This window comes from Schistocerca gregaria, chromosome 7, assembly GCF_023897955.1.
Source record: "Schistocerca gregaria isolate iqSchGreg1 chromosome 7, iqSchGreg1.2, whole genome shotgun sequence".
Lineage (NCBI taxonomy): Eukaryota > Metazoa > Arthropoda > Insecta > Orthoptera > Acrididae > Schistocerca > Schistocerca gregaria.
Genome location: NC_064926.1, coordinates 237,675,191 through 237,692,515, shown reverse-complemented (window position 1 = coordinate 237,692,515; position 17,325 = coordinate 237,675,191). Strand labels below are relative to the sequence as shown.

The window sequence follows — 17,325 nt, the reverse complement described above, 5'->3', positions numbered from 1 at the left end:
CTCCGGGCAGGTCCTACTCAAGAGGACGTCGTAATCAGGAGAAAGAAAACTGGCGTTCTACGGATCGAAGCGTGGAATGTCAGATCCCTTAACTGGGCAGGTAGGTTAGAAAATGTAAAAAGGGAAATGGATAAGTTAAAGTTGGATATAGTGGAATTAGCGAAGTTCGGTGGCAGGAGGAACAAGACTTTTGGTCAGGTGAATACAGGGTTATAAATACAAAATCAAATAGGGGTAATGCAGGAGTAGGTTTAATAATGAATAAAAAAAATAGGATTGAGGGTAAGCTACTACAAACAGCATAGTGAATACATTATTATGGCCAAGATAGACACGAAGCCCATGCTACTACTACGGTAGTTAAAGTTTATATGCCATCTAGCTCTGCAGATGATGAAGAAATTGATGAAATTTATGATGAGATAAAAGAAATTATTCAGATAGTGAAGGAAGACGAAAATTTAATAGTCGTGGGTGACTGGAATTCGGCAGTAGGAAAAGGGAGAGAAGGATACGTAGTAGGTGAATATGGATTGGGGCTAAGAAATGAAAGAGGAAGCCGCCTGGTGGAATTTTGCACAGGGCACAACTTAATCATAGCTAACATTTGGTTCAAGAATCATAAGATAAGGTTGTATACATAGAAGAATCCTGGAGATACTAAAAGGTATCAGATAGATTACATAATGGTAAGACAGAGATTTAGGAACCAGGTTTTGAATTGTAAGACATTTCCAGGGGCAGATGTGGACTCTGACTACAATCTATTGGTTATGAACTGTAGATCAAAACTGAAGAAACTTCAAAAAGGTGGGAATTTAAGGAGATGGGACCTGGATAAACTAAAAGAACCAGAGGTTGTACGGAGTTTCAAGGAGAGCATAAGGGAGCAATTGGTACGAATGGGGGAAAGAAATACAATAGAAGAAGAATGGGTAGTTTTGTGGGATGAAGTAGTGAAGGCACCAGAGGATCGAGTACGTAAAAAGACGAGGGCTAGTAGAAATCCTTGGGTAACAGAAGAAATATTGAATTTAATTGATGAAAGGAGAAAATATAAAAATGCAGTAAATGAAGCAGGCAAAAAGGAATACAAACGTCTCAAAAATGACGTCGACAGGAAGTGCAAAATGGCTAAGCAGGCATGGCTAGAGGACAAATGTAAGGATGTAGAGGCTTATCTCACTAGGGGTAAGATAGATACTGCCTACAGGAAAATTAAAGAGACCTTTGGAGAGAAGAGAACCACGTGTATGAATATCAAGAGCTCAGATGGCAACCCAGTTCTAAGCAAAGAAGGGAAGGCAGAAAGGTGGAAGGAGTATATAGAAGGTTTATACAAGGGTGATGCACTTGAGGACAATATTATGGAAATGGAAGAGGATGTAGATGAAGACGAAATGGGAGATACGATACTGCGTGAAGAGTTTGACAGAGCACTGAAAGACCTGAGTCGAAACAAGGCCCCCGGAGTAGACAACATTCCATTAGAACTACTCAGCGCCTTGGGAGAGCCAGTCATGACAAAACTCTACCAGCTGGTGAGCAAGATGTATGAGACAGGCGAAATACCCTCAGACTTCAAGAAGAATATAATAATTCCAATCCCAAAGAAAGCAGGTGTTGACAGATGTGAAAATTACCAAACTATCAGTTTAATAAGTCACAGCTGCAAAATACTAACACGAATTCTTTACAGACGAATGGAAAAACTGGTAGAAACCGACCTGGGGGAACATCAGTTTGGATTCCGTAGAAATGTTGGAACACGTGAGGCAATACTAACCTTACGACTTATCTTAGAAGAAAGATTAAGAAAAGGCAAACCTATGTTTCTAGCATTTGTAGACTAAGAGAAAGCTTTTGACAATGTTGACTGGAATACTCTCTTTCAAATTCTGAAGGTGGCAGGGGTAAAATACAGGGAGTGAAAGGCTATTTACAATTTTTACAGAAACCAGATGGCAGTTCTAAGAGTCGAGGGACATGAAAGGGAAGCAGTGGTTGGGGAGGGAGTGAGACAGGGTTGCAGCCTCTCCCCGATGATATTCAATCTGTAAATTGAGCAAGCAGTAAAGGAAACAAAAGAAAAATTAGGAGTAGGGATTAAAATTCATGGGAAGAAATAAAAACTTTGAGGTCCGCTGATGATATTGTAATTCTGTCAGAGACAGCAAAGGACTTGGAAGAGCAGTTGAACGGAATGGACAGTGTCTTGTAAGGAGGATATAAGACGATCATCAACAAAAGCAAAACGAGGATAATGGAATGTAGTCAAATTAAATCGGGTGATGCTGAGGTAATTAGATTAGGAAATGAGACACTTGAAGTAGTAAAGAAGTTTTGCTATTTAGGGAGCGAAATAACTGGTGATGGTCGGAGTAGAGAGGATATAAAATGTAGACTGGCAATGGCAAGGAAATCGTTTCTGAAGAAGAGAAATTTGTTAACATCGAGTGTAGATTTAAGTGTCAGGAAGTTGTATCTGAAAGTATTTGTATGGAGTGTAGCCATGTATGTAAGTGAAACATGGATGATAAATAGTTTGGACAAAAAGAGAATAGAAGCTTTCGAAATGTGGTGCTACAGAAGTATGCTGATGATTAGGTGGGTAAATCACGTAACTAATGAGGAGGTATTGAATAGAATAGGGGAGAAGAGGAGTTTGTGGCACAACTTGACAAGAAAAAGGGACCGGTTGGTAGGGCATGTTCTGAGGCATCAAGGGATCACAAATTTAGCATTGGAGGGCAGTGTGGAGGGTAAAAATCGTAGAGGGAGACCAAGAGATGAATACACTTAAGTAGATTCAGAAGGATGTAGGTACTGAGAGATGAAGCAGCTTGCTCAGGATAGAGTAGCATGGAGAGCCGTATCAAACCAATCTCAGGACTGAAGACCACAACAACAACAATTTATTTGACAAAGATTTGATCAAATATTCGTCAAATTTGTTTGACAAAAATATTTGATGTGGCGCTAAAAAGGGGTATTACACTGTCATCATATTTTTCATCCAAGTTCAAGATGGCTGACGACAACTTACTATGCGCAGCAGTTGCATGTATCACAGTTGCACTGTGTGCACATTTAAAAAGACAAGTGGGCCGGGGGGGGGGGGGGGGGGGACCTACCTGGGTGAAGCCGTGGGTTTTACAATGAGACAATAAAAACATTCAACAAAATTTGTTGTTGTGAGCTTCTAGTGAAGGACTCCACGTCATACTTAATTTACTTAGGAATGGATGAGAATACATTTCAGTATTTGCTCAGTGAAGTGTCTTGTCATATCACAAAGCACAATACTCACTCAAGAAATGCTTATCTTCAGAATACAGGTTCATGGTAACACTCCAATTTCTTGCTACAGGAGAGAGTTACTCTAGCTTACAGTACAGCAATTGAATACCACAGTGCACATTAACTAAAATAATACCTGAAATGTGTGAAGTAATTTATATAGCACTACAGGACCAATATCTCTGAAAGTAAATAAATGTTCAATATACTTTATGTGCAGTAAAAACTATTTTTATTGTAGATCAAAGTAACAATTAAATTTGTGTCCCATAACCAAAAAAATTAATAGATGTGTATGAAGCAGATGAGATGCTTTACAATGTGAGGTATCCTGAGTGCAAAAATAGAGTTCAGTATATATATTAATTTTGTTGTTGATGGCACACACGAATTAAACTTAACAGCCATGTTTACAAACATACCACTGGTGACAGAACGCTGCAGCAATGTTAGTGCTCCAAGTGATAACATTTCACATTGCGGTGAACAGAAGACAAGTGACGATTATGATCAAATCTACAGTGAGGTCCTAGATTTGATCATCTTTATTTGACGACAGGCAAGATTTGACAAAGTTCCCTATTGCACCATTAAATTTTTTGGACAAATGTTTGACCTATCAACTTTGACAAAGAAATATGATCGTGTAATACCAACCTAAGCCAAAGAACCGCTTGCTTAGTCCATTACTATCCATTCAGCATAAGTGTCCATAAAACTGTAGTCTACTTTCCTTCAATACATAAGTTAGTTTTTTTCATTTTGAAATAGAGCTCTCTGTTTGTTATTTTTATTCAGAATTATTGCCACTTTTAGGCCCCAGTATTTGCCAAGTAATTCTTCTTTCAACTTTTTACAGTTATTCAAGATCCCTAAATCTTGTTAGTTTAACCGTTCCTGCTACATGTGGTGTTCTAGGCCTTATCATTGTTTGATATTGGCTTAGATTTGTGTTCCAGGACAAAGATTTTTGTGTTATGTATATGTTGTATCATATGGAATCTACATCATTACTCTGCAATTCACATATAAGTGCTTGGCAGAGGGTTCATTGAACCACAATCATACTATCTCCCTACCATTCCACTCCCAAACAGTGTGCGGGAAAAACGAACACCTAAACCTTTCTGTTCGAGCTCTGATTTCTCTTATTTTATTTTGATGATCATTCCTATCTATACAGGTTGGGCTCAACAAAATATTTTCGCATTCGGAAGAGAAAGTTGGTGACTGAAATTTTGTAAAACGTCTTTGCTTTAACGACTTCCATCCCAACTCGCGTATTATATCTGCTACACTCTCTCCCCTATTACGTTATAATACAAAACGAGCTGCTCTTTTTTGCACCCTTTTGATGTCCTCCGTCAGTCCCACCTGGTAAGGATCCCACACCACGCAGCAATATTCTAATCGGGGACGAACGAGTGTAGTGAAAGCTGTCTCTTTAGTGGACTTGTTGCATCTTCTAAGTGTCCTGCCAATGAAACGCAACATTTGGCTAGCCTTCCCCACAAAATTATGTATGTGCTCTTTCCAACTGAAGTTGTTTGTTATTTTTACATCCAGGTACTTAGTTGAATTGACAGCCTTGAGAATTGTACTATTTATCGAGCAATCGAATTCCAACGGATTTCTTTTGGAACTCATGTGGATCACCTCACACTTTTCGTTATTTGGTGTCAACTGCCACCTGCCACACCATACAACAGTCTTTTCTAAATTGCTTTGCAACTGATACTGGCCTTCGGATGACCTTACTAGATGGTAAATTACAGCATCATCTGCGAACAACCTAAGAGAACTGCTCAGATTGTCACCCAGGTGATTTATATAGATCAGGAACAGTAGAGGTCCCAGGACGCTTCCCTGGGCAACACCTGATATCACTTCAACTTTACTCGATGATTTGCCGTCTATTACTACGAACTGCGACCTTCCTGACAGGAAATCACGAATCCAGTCGCACAACTGAGACGATACTCCATAGGCCCGCAGCTTTATTAGAAGTCACTTGTGAGGAACGGTACGGACTCAACTTGAGATCCTCTGTTGATTGCGGTCATTACTTCGTGCGAAAAAAGAGCTAGCTGCGATAAGCAAGAACGATGTTTTCTGAAATCCTCCAAAACCCTACTGCAAACAGACGTCAATGATATAGGTCTGTAGTTCGATGGATTACTCCTACTGCCCTTCTTAAACACTGGTGTGACCCGCGCAATTTTCCAATCTGTAGGTACAGATCTATCGGTGAGCGAGCGGTTGTATATGATTGCTAAGTAGGGAGCTATTGTATACGTAATCTGAAAGCAACCTAATCGGTATACAATCTGGACCTGAAGACTTGCCCGTATCAAGCGATTTGAGTTGCTTCGCAACCCCTAAAGTATCTACTTCTAAGAAACTCATGCTAGCAGCTGATCGTGTTTCAAATTCTGGAGTATTCCATTCGTCTTCCCTGGCGAAGGAATTTTGGAAAACTCCGTTGAATAACTCCGCTTTAGTGGCACAGTTGTCAGTAACAGTACCATCAGCACTGCGCAGCGAAGGTATTGACTGTGTCTTGCCGCTTGTGTACTTTACATACAACCAGAATTTCTACCAAATTTCGAGACAATGTTTCGTTGTGGAACCTATTAAAGGCATCTCGCATTGAAGTCCATGCCAAATTTCGTGCGTCTGTAAATTTTAGCTAATCTTCGGGATTTCGCGTTCTTCTGAACTACGAATGCTTTTTCTGTTGCCTCTGCAACAGAATTCGGACCTGTTTTGTGTACCATGGGGGATAAGTTCCATCTCTTACCAATTTATGAGGTATGAATCTCTCAATTGCTTTTGCTACTATATCTTTGAATTTGAGCCACATCTTCTCTACATTTGCGTAGTCAGTTTGGAAGCAATGGAGATTGTCTCTTAGGAAGGCTTCTAGTGACACTTTATCCGCTTTTTTAAATAAAATTATTTTGTGTTTGTTTCTGGCGGATTTGGAAGAAATGGTATTGAGCCTAGCTACAACGGCCTTGTGATCGCTAATCCCTGTATCAGTTATGATGCTCTCTATTAGCTCTGGATTGTATGTGGCTAAGAGGTCAAGTGTGTTTTCGCAACCATTTATAATTCCCGTGGGTTCGTGGACTAACTGCTCAAAATAATTTTCGGAGAAAGCACTTAGGAATGCCGTTTTCATTTTATGTATTCTATTTTCTATTGCTATCTTTTCTTTTGTACTGCACATTATACATTCTCCTAGGTATTTAAAACAGTTTATTTTTTTTATTTTTTAAAGGGTGATGTTATTATTTTTAATCTTTTGGTGGGCATCATTTATATTGTCATGAATTGTGTTTCTTCAAATGATATTTTTGGTCCTATTTTGTATTATTGTTTTTGTAGTTCTGTGATTTGTTCTTTGACATTATCCAGTGAGTCAGTAATTAACGTCACTCGTATGTGAAAGTTAGACAAACTGGTGTGATTTTATTTGGGTTTCTTGCTAATTGAACACTCTAAGTGTTAATGGATTTCCTCCATTCCCTCATTACCTTCTCTAATGCACAGTTTAAAAGTAAAGTTTACAAATTGTCTTACTCATGACTTCATTGCAAAAGGCCTTGATAATTTACCAGTAACTTTTACTTTCTGTGTTGTGCTCATTACAATTCCTGTAATTATATCTGTTGTTTTATTATAGAGCCAACATTTCTTTATAACACTGATTAGTGCATTTTTTTATCACTTGAGTCACAAGCATTTTTAAGATAATATAATCATTTAAATGTTAATTTCTGCTGTAATATTTATATTTTTTGTAAACTATAATGACAGATTATGTAGTAAGAGTTCAAAACAAAAATGAAGGAAAGGAGTTACAGATAGAAATATGTATTACAAGAAACAAAAGAAACATAAATGAGAATACTATTCAATTAATGTTATTCATTAAATGACATAGTTGCCTTTTGATATTTTTCAAACATGCAGATTACATGGTGTTTAACTTGGCAAAAATAGTCTGTACATAATAGCAGCATTGCTTCTACAACAGACCCAAGAGGGACAAACACACAGTGATTGTTTGATGTACAGCCAATTCTTAGTAATTTTAAGTTTAAGGTACCTCAGAGAAAGCTCAAACAATAGAGGGTTTGATTTAACAAAATTGGGATTGATCAAGAATGAATCAAGAAAAATTCAAAATATAGGTATCCAAACAAAAATAATGGTAAAAATGGAACAACGATACAGAAAGGATAGGTAGCTACTAACCACATAATGGAGGTGTTGAGTCGCAGACAAGCACAGTGGTAGAATGCTATAAATATTTCAGCTTTTGGACAAAATCTTTTTTTCAGAATTGGAAAACTCACACACATTTACACAAACCCAACTTACTCAAACAAGGCTATTGTCTCTGGGTTCTAAGGCCCAATTTCGACAGTGTCCAATGTCTTCAGCTATTTAGCTGGAGCAGGTAGTGAGGATAATAATGACATGTGAGGTGGGGTGGAGAGAGCTGGGGAAGAAGCTAGTGCTGCCTGTGGGAGTTTGCAGGGCCATGATGGGGACGTGATTGAGCTGCTAGGTGTGGTGTCAGGAGGCTGTACTCCATGCATGAAGGGCCACTGTCAAACTGTGACGAAAAGATGGACCACCCAGCTGCTGACTATGCTGCCTAACAAGATGTGCTTCACTTTTGATAACTGCTTCTCAGCCTGTGCCATATGAATTCTTCCTACTGACACCACCTTTTCTTAATTGCGCAAGTGGGAGCTCTCCCTACAACATACCCTTTGGTCCTGTAACCATTCTGTCCTTGACCTCCACTAGTCCCTATCATCCAACTGCCTGTTCCCTTCCTACTCCTACTTAAGTATTACACATGCCTTCTATCCTGCCAATATAACTTCATAATACTTTCCCCTTCATTACTTCTCTCCTCTCCATTTCCCCTTCAGCAGAGCCTTCCAGTGCTGCATCTGGCAGCCTTGTCATGTCCCCACCACAGCCGTGCACACTCTCACAGGCAGCACTAGCATCTTCCACTGCCCCCTACCTTCTTGCCCCTCCCTCTAACAACTCCACTTCTCTTTCTTACTCTCACTACCCAGTTCCCTAAATCGCTGCTCATGTCACTAGCAGTCTAGCTTCAGTGCATAGAGACAGTGGCCATGTGTGTTAAGTTGTGTCTTTGTGTGTGTGTGTGTGTGTGTGTGTGTGTGTGTGTGTTTTTCTACTTGTGAAGGAGGACTGTGTGTGAAAGTTGAAATACTTTTTGAATTTTTTTTTTCATGACTCAGTGCCTCCTCTGTATGACAAGTAGCAGTCAACAAATTCCATTTTACTGTTGTGGTGTCAATAACATAACCCCTTCTTTACAAAGAAACAACTACAACTCTGTAGAAAATTATTTTTTTTGCATTTCTTTCTCTCTCTCTCTCTTTTTTTCTTCTTCCAACACTTGAAATGAAAGGCACAAATTTTTGAAAGTACATAAGAAAACTTTAACGTTGTTTTGTTAATAAATTTGTGATCTTTTTCTGCTCTAGTGGCCTCCAGTGTGATCCATAAACACATTTTCTATTGCGACCAAAACTGAAAATACATCATTGTGTAGTTCCATTTCAAGGATTTACATGCACAGTGTTCCCAGTGATGACTTTGCCTATTTTGGAGCCGCAGATGGAATTGATTCTGCTTCCTCTTTCCTTCTCCTTCACTATTGTCTTTATTCTAGCCACCTGGGACAGCCAGAATTCCATCAATCAGAGTACTACAGGTTTCCACAAGATCGTCAAAACGTAAAATATCATCAAATGGCGCATTGTCTCATAAGTCTGGAAGAAGGCCGCAGGTGTGTTGGAAACCTATGTTCATTTCTCGACTCTCCTATTGTTGTTGTTCATTCTGTAAATCTTTGATGAATCTACATTTTTTGAAAGATTTTTCTATCGTGGTTAAATTCTTACATGCATTACTAGGCATGATTATCACTATAAAATTGTTGTTCTGGATGAGTGACCATCTTCAGTGCTATCGAACATTGACAATTTCTTTGCAGTATGAAATTTTAGAATTCTAAATTATTAAATGGTCAAGTGGTTTGTAATTTCAAAGTGCTGTTCACAAGGGGGAGATAAGAAGATTGACATTATTTAGAGACAGTGGGTTATTTTGAATTTTACAATGCAGGATTTTTTGCTTTTTTCCATTTCCTTGTCCAGGCTCAGGAACTGCTCACTGAGAAATTGTCATGCAGGTCTTTTTATTAGAGCAGTAAGAAGAGGAGGATATTATACTCTCAAAGCATCTAGGGTTAGCAGTTGCTGCTTTAAAAATATATTTTAGTTTCTACAGCCTGTCAACACTCACTGGAAGCAACAGTATATGTTTTGTGCTATATTGCCACAACAACATTTTATTTGTCTATAATATTCAGTGTGTCGTTTGGAAGAAAGTTGAAAGCAAAGTCCCACTTCATCTGTGTTGAACGTATCACTTGGCTCACAATTTTTCAGAAGGTTTTCTAGTTCAATTTTCCACTCGATGCAAACTGTGCCATCAACACTTGCACTTCCTTCACAAATCTTTTTTTAAAAATATTGTTGCTGGGTCCACTTCCTCAATCGATATGATATGTTTTCAGCAATCCGATCTTTCTGCTTTGGCTTTATTGACAGTGTGAATGACAGAACCTCATATTTTTGCTACAACATCACTTTTCCGTGCCATACCACATTCCACAACCTCAGTAACCTTCTTCTTTTCTGCATGAGTCAGTCACTTGATACTTGTTGAAGTTATTTTTACACCTGACGTATGTGCTATTGTACATTATATGTATATTGTTTGGCAAACAAACAAGTCTTCTGGAGATTTCAGTTCCCAAGTGTTAGATAGCTACAAACTTCGAGTTGTAGAGTGCTTGTTGGCAGTTGGCCGTCACTGTCACTTTGATTTATCAAGTGTACCATAACACTTACAAGTACTTCAATTTATAGAGGATTTTATGTACGATGGAATGAGAATTTTGATTTATTAGGGTTTAAATTAACAAGAGTTGGCTGTATTGTTTAATCTGACATGTGCCCAGCTGCCAGGAGAATGCAGCAATATCTAAAACTCATGTAACAACATTTTTGCTTAGATTTCTTCAGTCTTGCTATTTGGTTTCCCACTGTATTGTAGCATTATTTCTGTCTGGTATCTGCCATCACAACTGTTTGTACAGTACCACTATCTGCTAGGATCTGCTAAAACTGTTCCTCACACATCTCCAATACTAAGAGTATTGCAAATGAGGCACTTTGAAGTAACACATCATTTTTGAGGCTACATTTTCTGTACCATTTTAGGTTTTGCTTTCTCAATCACATAATTATATCATATATGAAAAATTGCAACTTGCATCTTCATGTGAAAGAAATCTTTGACACTAACAGAAATTAATTGGGTAGTATTCTTGTTATTAATATAATATAAAATTACTTCTATGAGAAGAGTATCAAATTACTTTCTAGGAACTTTTATGCAGTTCATATTTTGTTTACACCACTGCATTGATTTGGTCACCAGAAATTGTATATCTGTTCCTCTTAAGAAAATAGTCATCAGTAACCAATCAGAAAAGGAAAAACAGCTTCTCCACCTATCTGGTATATAGTACACATATATGGAACACTTGTTGCTGTATACAAACATAGTAACACAATTGATGGCAAGCAGGACATTTGATTACAAGCACTTCATAAACTAACTTGAAATAAGCAGTTATATTTGCAAAATAATCCTTCCATGGGTTAAGAAAACCAAAATTATTCTTACTCTAACAGTAAATGGCAAAGCAATCCTAAATCTAACAATAATCACCCTCCCCCATTCCCCCATGCAAGCTCTCTCTCTCTCTCTCTCTCTCTCTCTCTCTCTCTCTCTCTCTCTCTCTCTCTCTCTCTCTCTCTCTGTCTATCTCCATCTGCTTTTTGGTGTACCCACTGAACTCCCACCCCCTCCCCTTGTTGTGCAGCCCCTGAATCATCTGTCAAAATAGAAAATAGTTGCCTTACATTATCCTGCTACCTCCTGCTCTCCTCTTACATCTTTCCCTATGCCCTCTCCACCTTCATCTACTCAAGAAACATCCCTCAGTAATCAATAAGCAACTGTCAGTCTCACTACACGTGTGCTTTAGGGTTTCTGTGTGGTTGTTTGTACTGTGCTAGAGAAGGAGCAAGAACTCGAAAGCTAGTTTGAGTGCTGTTTTCTGTTGCGTGTTTCTATGCTCTACTCATCAGCCAACTATAGGTGAGTGGTTGCCTTTCCTTTATTTTACATATTATTCTATATAGAATTTCCATTGTAGAAATAATATGAGAAATATTATCTTAAATTTTGCAGATGTTAAACATATACTATCCTTTGTAGTGATGTTTGTACATCTCCTTGATTATATCTGTTCCCTTTGTATGCAAATGCATGCTGAATGAGAGGAATAGGACAAAACTTGGATGAAAGGCACATCTTACTTGAACTTGAGTTTGCATTTAAAGTTTGTAACAATTTACAGACAGTCCTAAAACAAATTTTAATTATATTAGCAGTTCTTGTTATTCAGTGGTTCTTCACAAAGAGGGACTGTTAACCATATCTGCCTTGCTAACACAAAATTACGCACTTGCACTTTATTCTCATTTCTTACAAACATAGTCAAGTGGCAAATAATTTGTTTATACCTGAGCAATTAGCATAGGGAGTGTTTCATATATAGGATGACCATAATTAAAGTTTCAGTTTCAAAATGCTGTAGAAAGAGAATCACTCCTCAGAATGATGTAAAATGTGAAAAGTGTATTATTGGCTCGGGGAAATGCGAAGAAAAGTGATGAAAATGTTACCAATAGATGACACTGTTAGCATTGTAACATAAATGGGGTTGGTTACAAATGACAGATGAATCACAAAATGATGGCTATGGTTTGAATGGCACATTACACCATCTGTATTGTTTAATATGCATGAATGTACAAGTTCAGCAGTCACCATTTGTGTTAGTTAGTTATGCCCATCCATCGTGACAATGTTGTATCATATCGGATGGGAAAAATTGGTTTGTAATTGTCATGAGGCCAAAAACCACATAAAAATCAAAATGACATCAGTTTTTGATTGTGCTGGAGCTAAAAACTGCATAAAAAGCAAAATTACATTAGTTTCTAATTGTCATGAGACTAGTGCAAGCTATGTTCAATATGCTGTCCACTGTTTTCTGCTGAGAAATATCATGTTCCACAACAAATCAAAGTGCCTCAAGGGTCATGCAAAAAATGTGTTGCGCAATGCTTGGCTTCAATTCAGCCTCGTTCATTGTTAGAGCACTGAACATACAGTTTTTCCAATAGCACTACAGCCAGAAGTTACACAGATTAAAACCAGGTGATCTGGATAGCGAAGCTGTAGGGAAATTATGGCTGGTAAGTCTAGCGTTTCCGAAATGCCTTTGTAGCAGCCACTTCACTAGCTGTGCAGAAGAGTGCCATCTTGCATAAAAACCATCCTATCCACACATCCATGCTGTTGATAGGTTGGAGTGACATTGGTGCACAAAAGACTCTTATAGCATCTACCATTGCCAGTTCAGTTAACAGGACTTACAGGACTCATCTCTTGAAAAAAAGCGTGGCCCTGGAATAAATGATGCTGTCAACCTGCCTCACACAGCTACCTTTGCAGAATGAAATGGTACCAGTTGATGTGCATCCAGATTTTCCATTACTCATATTCTGCAGTTCTGTGTATTGACATGTCCACAGAATGTTCCATGGCCATTCATTGTCCACTTCCAAGCGAGCAAGAAATTCCAGAGTGAATGTTTGCCTTGCTGGTAGGCTAGCAGGGAGCAACTCCCGAACATGGGTGACTGTATGGATAGCAAAGCAGGATGTTTGTAGGATTTTATGTACCGTGCTTGCAGACATGTCCAACATTTGGGGAATTCCACCACGGACTCGTGCGGTAGCGTTCTCGCTTCCCGCACCCGGGTTCGATTCCCGGCGGGGTCAGGGATTTTCTCTGCCTCGTGATGGCTGGGTGTTGTGTGTTGTCCTTAGGTTGGTTAGGTTTAAGTAGTTCTAAGTTGTAGGGGATTGATGACCGTAGATGTTAAGTCCCATAGTGCTCAGAGCCATTTGAACCACCACGGACTGTGTGTTTGCACATTACCCCTCGGGCCTTTATACAGTGCTGTGACCACACCTTCGACAGACATCGGATCAATTGGTTTCCTCTCTCTGCCACATTTCATTTCAGAAGAACCTGTGTTCTCATATTTTTTAGTCATTTTCTCCATCTGTTTGCAGACATTGGACCAAAGCCTTTTTTGATATTCGAGAATGTCCAGAACTTCTGTAGCACTTCTGGTGCACAGTCACCGTTCTTGCAAAAGAACTTTATCAGCAGCGTATGATACTTCATAGAGACAGTCATATTGGGCGTCTCGGACGCACTGTTGGTGTGCCTTTTCTGGTGCTTACAGTGTAATCTGTTGATAAAGTTTTTGTATTTTTGCTTCATGATGTTTTTGCCTGTGTCAGTAATACACGGTTAAAATTTGATAATTTGATGTCATTCTGAGCACTGATTCTCTTTCTACAGTGTTTTGAAATGAACTCTAATTATGTATGCCCTCTATACAACACAATCTCTGCATCTGGCAGTGCGCAGAGATCAGTACCAGAGAGGTAGGGTGGTGTATTGGTTGTTGCCATGGAAAGAAGTCTGTGAAAATAGTCGGATCATTTGATGTGTTACTAGCTTCTGCTCAAGGAGGTTTGCACAAACTCCAACTGAAACATTACGAAATAATGGTAGTTCTTCAACTGAACAACTGAGATAGGATTCTTCCTATCATCAAACACATCTTGTAAAATTGTCATTGATTTATTTGTGGCATGTGCACATATATTCTCCCGCAAATTAATAACAATAGTTCTCTGCATAACGGTTGCAGTATATTGCTCACTTACCTACAAGAATTTTTGGTTTGGTGCAAAACATCTGTTCAGTAAATTGTGTTGTGCTGATTACACATCACACGTCTGTTTTCACTTCATGAAGGGACTGTTTATGTAAATGATAAGTAGTTTCATAAATCCAAAATCAGTTCCTCAGAGAGTTCATGCACTCTTACAAATGCAGCCACTCTTCATCAGTGAAAAAGAGCATTTCAGAATCAGCATCTCTTTCATGTGCAGACTGCAGTAGGTGGTTGCAGTACTGATGTGTGGATGTTTGGTATGTGAATTGGTCAGTCAATGCACTACCATTAGTTTGTAAGGTTTCAGTGTAAATGTGTTCACAGATCCAGTGAGCAAATGCTACTAACACACCTGTTTTTACAACTAAAGGCCACAATGATTTTGTCTGACTTCTTTCAAAGACCACTTTCAGCTCATCTAGTTTGGATAAATCTGATGCACCATTTGCCAAAATCAAATCAAGGGGCTGGTCTGGAGCATAGTCATCGATTTGAGCCTGCCTGCCCATTATTGGTCCTCACACAGTGCCAGACAAAGGATTTGGGCCATTTGTTAAACACCCTCTACTCATAATAATTCTCCAAATATGCCTTCAGCTTTGGGCAGTCCCAGTATTTCACTTTTGGATGGCCTCATCAGTCACACACAATAAAGTATCCCCTTTGCATATATCCTGGTACTAAAAGGGCATGATAATTTACTTTTGGGCCAAAAGTGGGAGCATTTCCGAAAGGGATGAGTTTGTAAACTGTCTGCATTCCACCGTGGTTAAAATACAGGGTGTCTCACTCTAACCACCCTGATTTCAAAGACCCAGGGAAAAAAAAAAAAAAACACAGTAGATATGACAATGATAAATGCACTACAGTGTAGAGCATCTCAAAAGATTTATTTATTTATCATCAGTACACTTGTACAGGTGAATCATTTGTAGTATGAAGAATATTGAGTCTATATTGAATTTCTTGCCAAGTTCTTTGTAACATTTCCTTTGTTATTGTTGCAATTACATTAATGATTCAATGTCACAATGTAGGAATATCACCCACTTTGGTCGCATACACACAGTCCTTCACGAGTTCCCACATAAAAAATCAAGTGACGTAATGTTGGGTGAATGTGGTGGCCAGGCAATGGGTCCTCTGCATCCTATGCAATGATTGAGAAACTTCCTATCCAGGAACTTGCAAACAGCCATTGACCAATGCGGTTGAGCTCCATATTGTTGAAAAATGATGTTGTGTTGCTAGTCTTGTATCTAAGGGTACACAAACTGCTCGAATATGTTCACTTACACTGACCCATACACTGTTTGTCCCGCAAAGAAGAACGGTCCAACAATCCTGTTGTGCATTAGCCCTCACCAGACGTTTAGTTTAGGGCTATCACGAACATATTCAATGACAATGTGTGGATTTTGCGAACCCCAAATCCAAACATTATGCCTATTAACCCTTCCTGATAGATGAAAGGTTGCCTCATCTGAGAATAAATGTCTTTCCAGGAAGCTGGCATCCATATCAATACGTTGCAGCATATCCACAAAAAATTGTTGTCGATGTGGTTGTCGTTTAGCCTCAGATGTTAAAGAATTTGCACTTTCTAAGCACACGTACGAAGGCACTGGTGAACCACATGATTCGATGTTGATCGAGCTACATAAAGTTGCCTAGATGCTTGACGAATTGACTTACGTGGGCTTCTGAGAAGTGTTTATCTGGTGTCCTCCACTATCACTTCTGAAACTCTGTAACATGCACCAGCAGAATGTTTCAGGACAGTTCATGTTGCCAGGAACTTCCTATACCATTCCTTAATTGTTTTCACATCAGGTAGATCACATTCGTACACACAACGATAATTTCTGTGCACATTAATCGGCAGTTTTGTTTCTGCAAACCACACTACTGCTTGTACGTGCTGCTGTGGGGTCGCCATTTTCACTTCATGCAACCAAACTGCACTCTGGTGACAATACTTGGCACTTATGACGTGGGAATATAAATTCTTTGAGATGCTGTACAATGTGGTGCATTTTTCATTGTTGTATCTACTGTGGTTTTTCTCTCCTGGGTCCTTGAAATCAGGGAGGTTTCAATGGGACACCCTGTATACCATGCATGGCAAAATGCTACTATCCAAAACCTGTGCTGAGGCAACTGTGGTGCAACAAAGGCCATAAATGACATGGGTTAATGATGGCTGTGAAGATGTGTGCAGATGAATACAGAAGCAACTGTTGAGCAATTGACCACCCAAATGAACCGGCAGTGTCTCCTCAATGACTGTTCAGCAAATGTTGCTGTGTGTGGGCCTCCACAGCAGGCACATGATTCTAGTATCTAATTTGGCTGCTGTTCATTGGTACAAAGGCAGAAATTTGCATGCCAATACTGCAACTGGACATACAGTGAGTCATGATAGGTGACCTTTTCAGACAAATCACGTTTTATACTCCATCAGATAGATGGTAATTGTCATGTATGATGTGAAACATCTGAAAGCAAAACACCCTACAACAATCGTTGGAAGGTTACAGACCAGAGGAGGAAGCATCATGACCTTGGTAATGTTTTCGTTGCATTACGTGGATGACATCATCATCTTATGGAAGGCATAATGCATGAACACTAGAATGCATCTGTTGTTGCGGATTATCTGTCCATATGTGCAGTTCAACAATGAAAACAATCAATTATTTAATTAGATAGATAAAAAATCTACTCACCAAGTGGTGGTAGAACACACACATAAAAGACTTGTGATAGGCAAGCTTTTGGAGCCAGAGGCTCCTTCTTCAGGCAGAAGGGTTGAAGGGGAAGGAAGAAGGGTGAAGGAAAAGAACTGGGGAGGTCTAGGAAAACTGGAGGATTTAGGGAAGTCACCCAGAACTGCGGATCATGGGAAATTTACCGCAAGGGACGAGAAGGAAAGACTGATTGTTGTGGACTGCATTGGACGAGATTTGAAATCATTAATGCTTATAAAGATGGAAGACAGG

General features: G+C 39.1%; 1 protein-coding gene across 1 annotated transcript in view; it reads left to right on the top strand.

Annotated features, from left to right (window-relative positions):
- Positions 1-17,325, top strand: part of LOC126281876 (arrestin domain-containing protein 17) — a 52,848-nt gene that overhangs the window by 14,840 nt on the left and 20,683 nt on the right. The window lies entirely within an intron of this gene.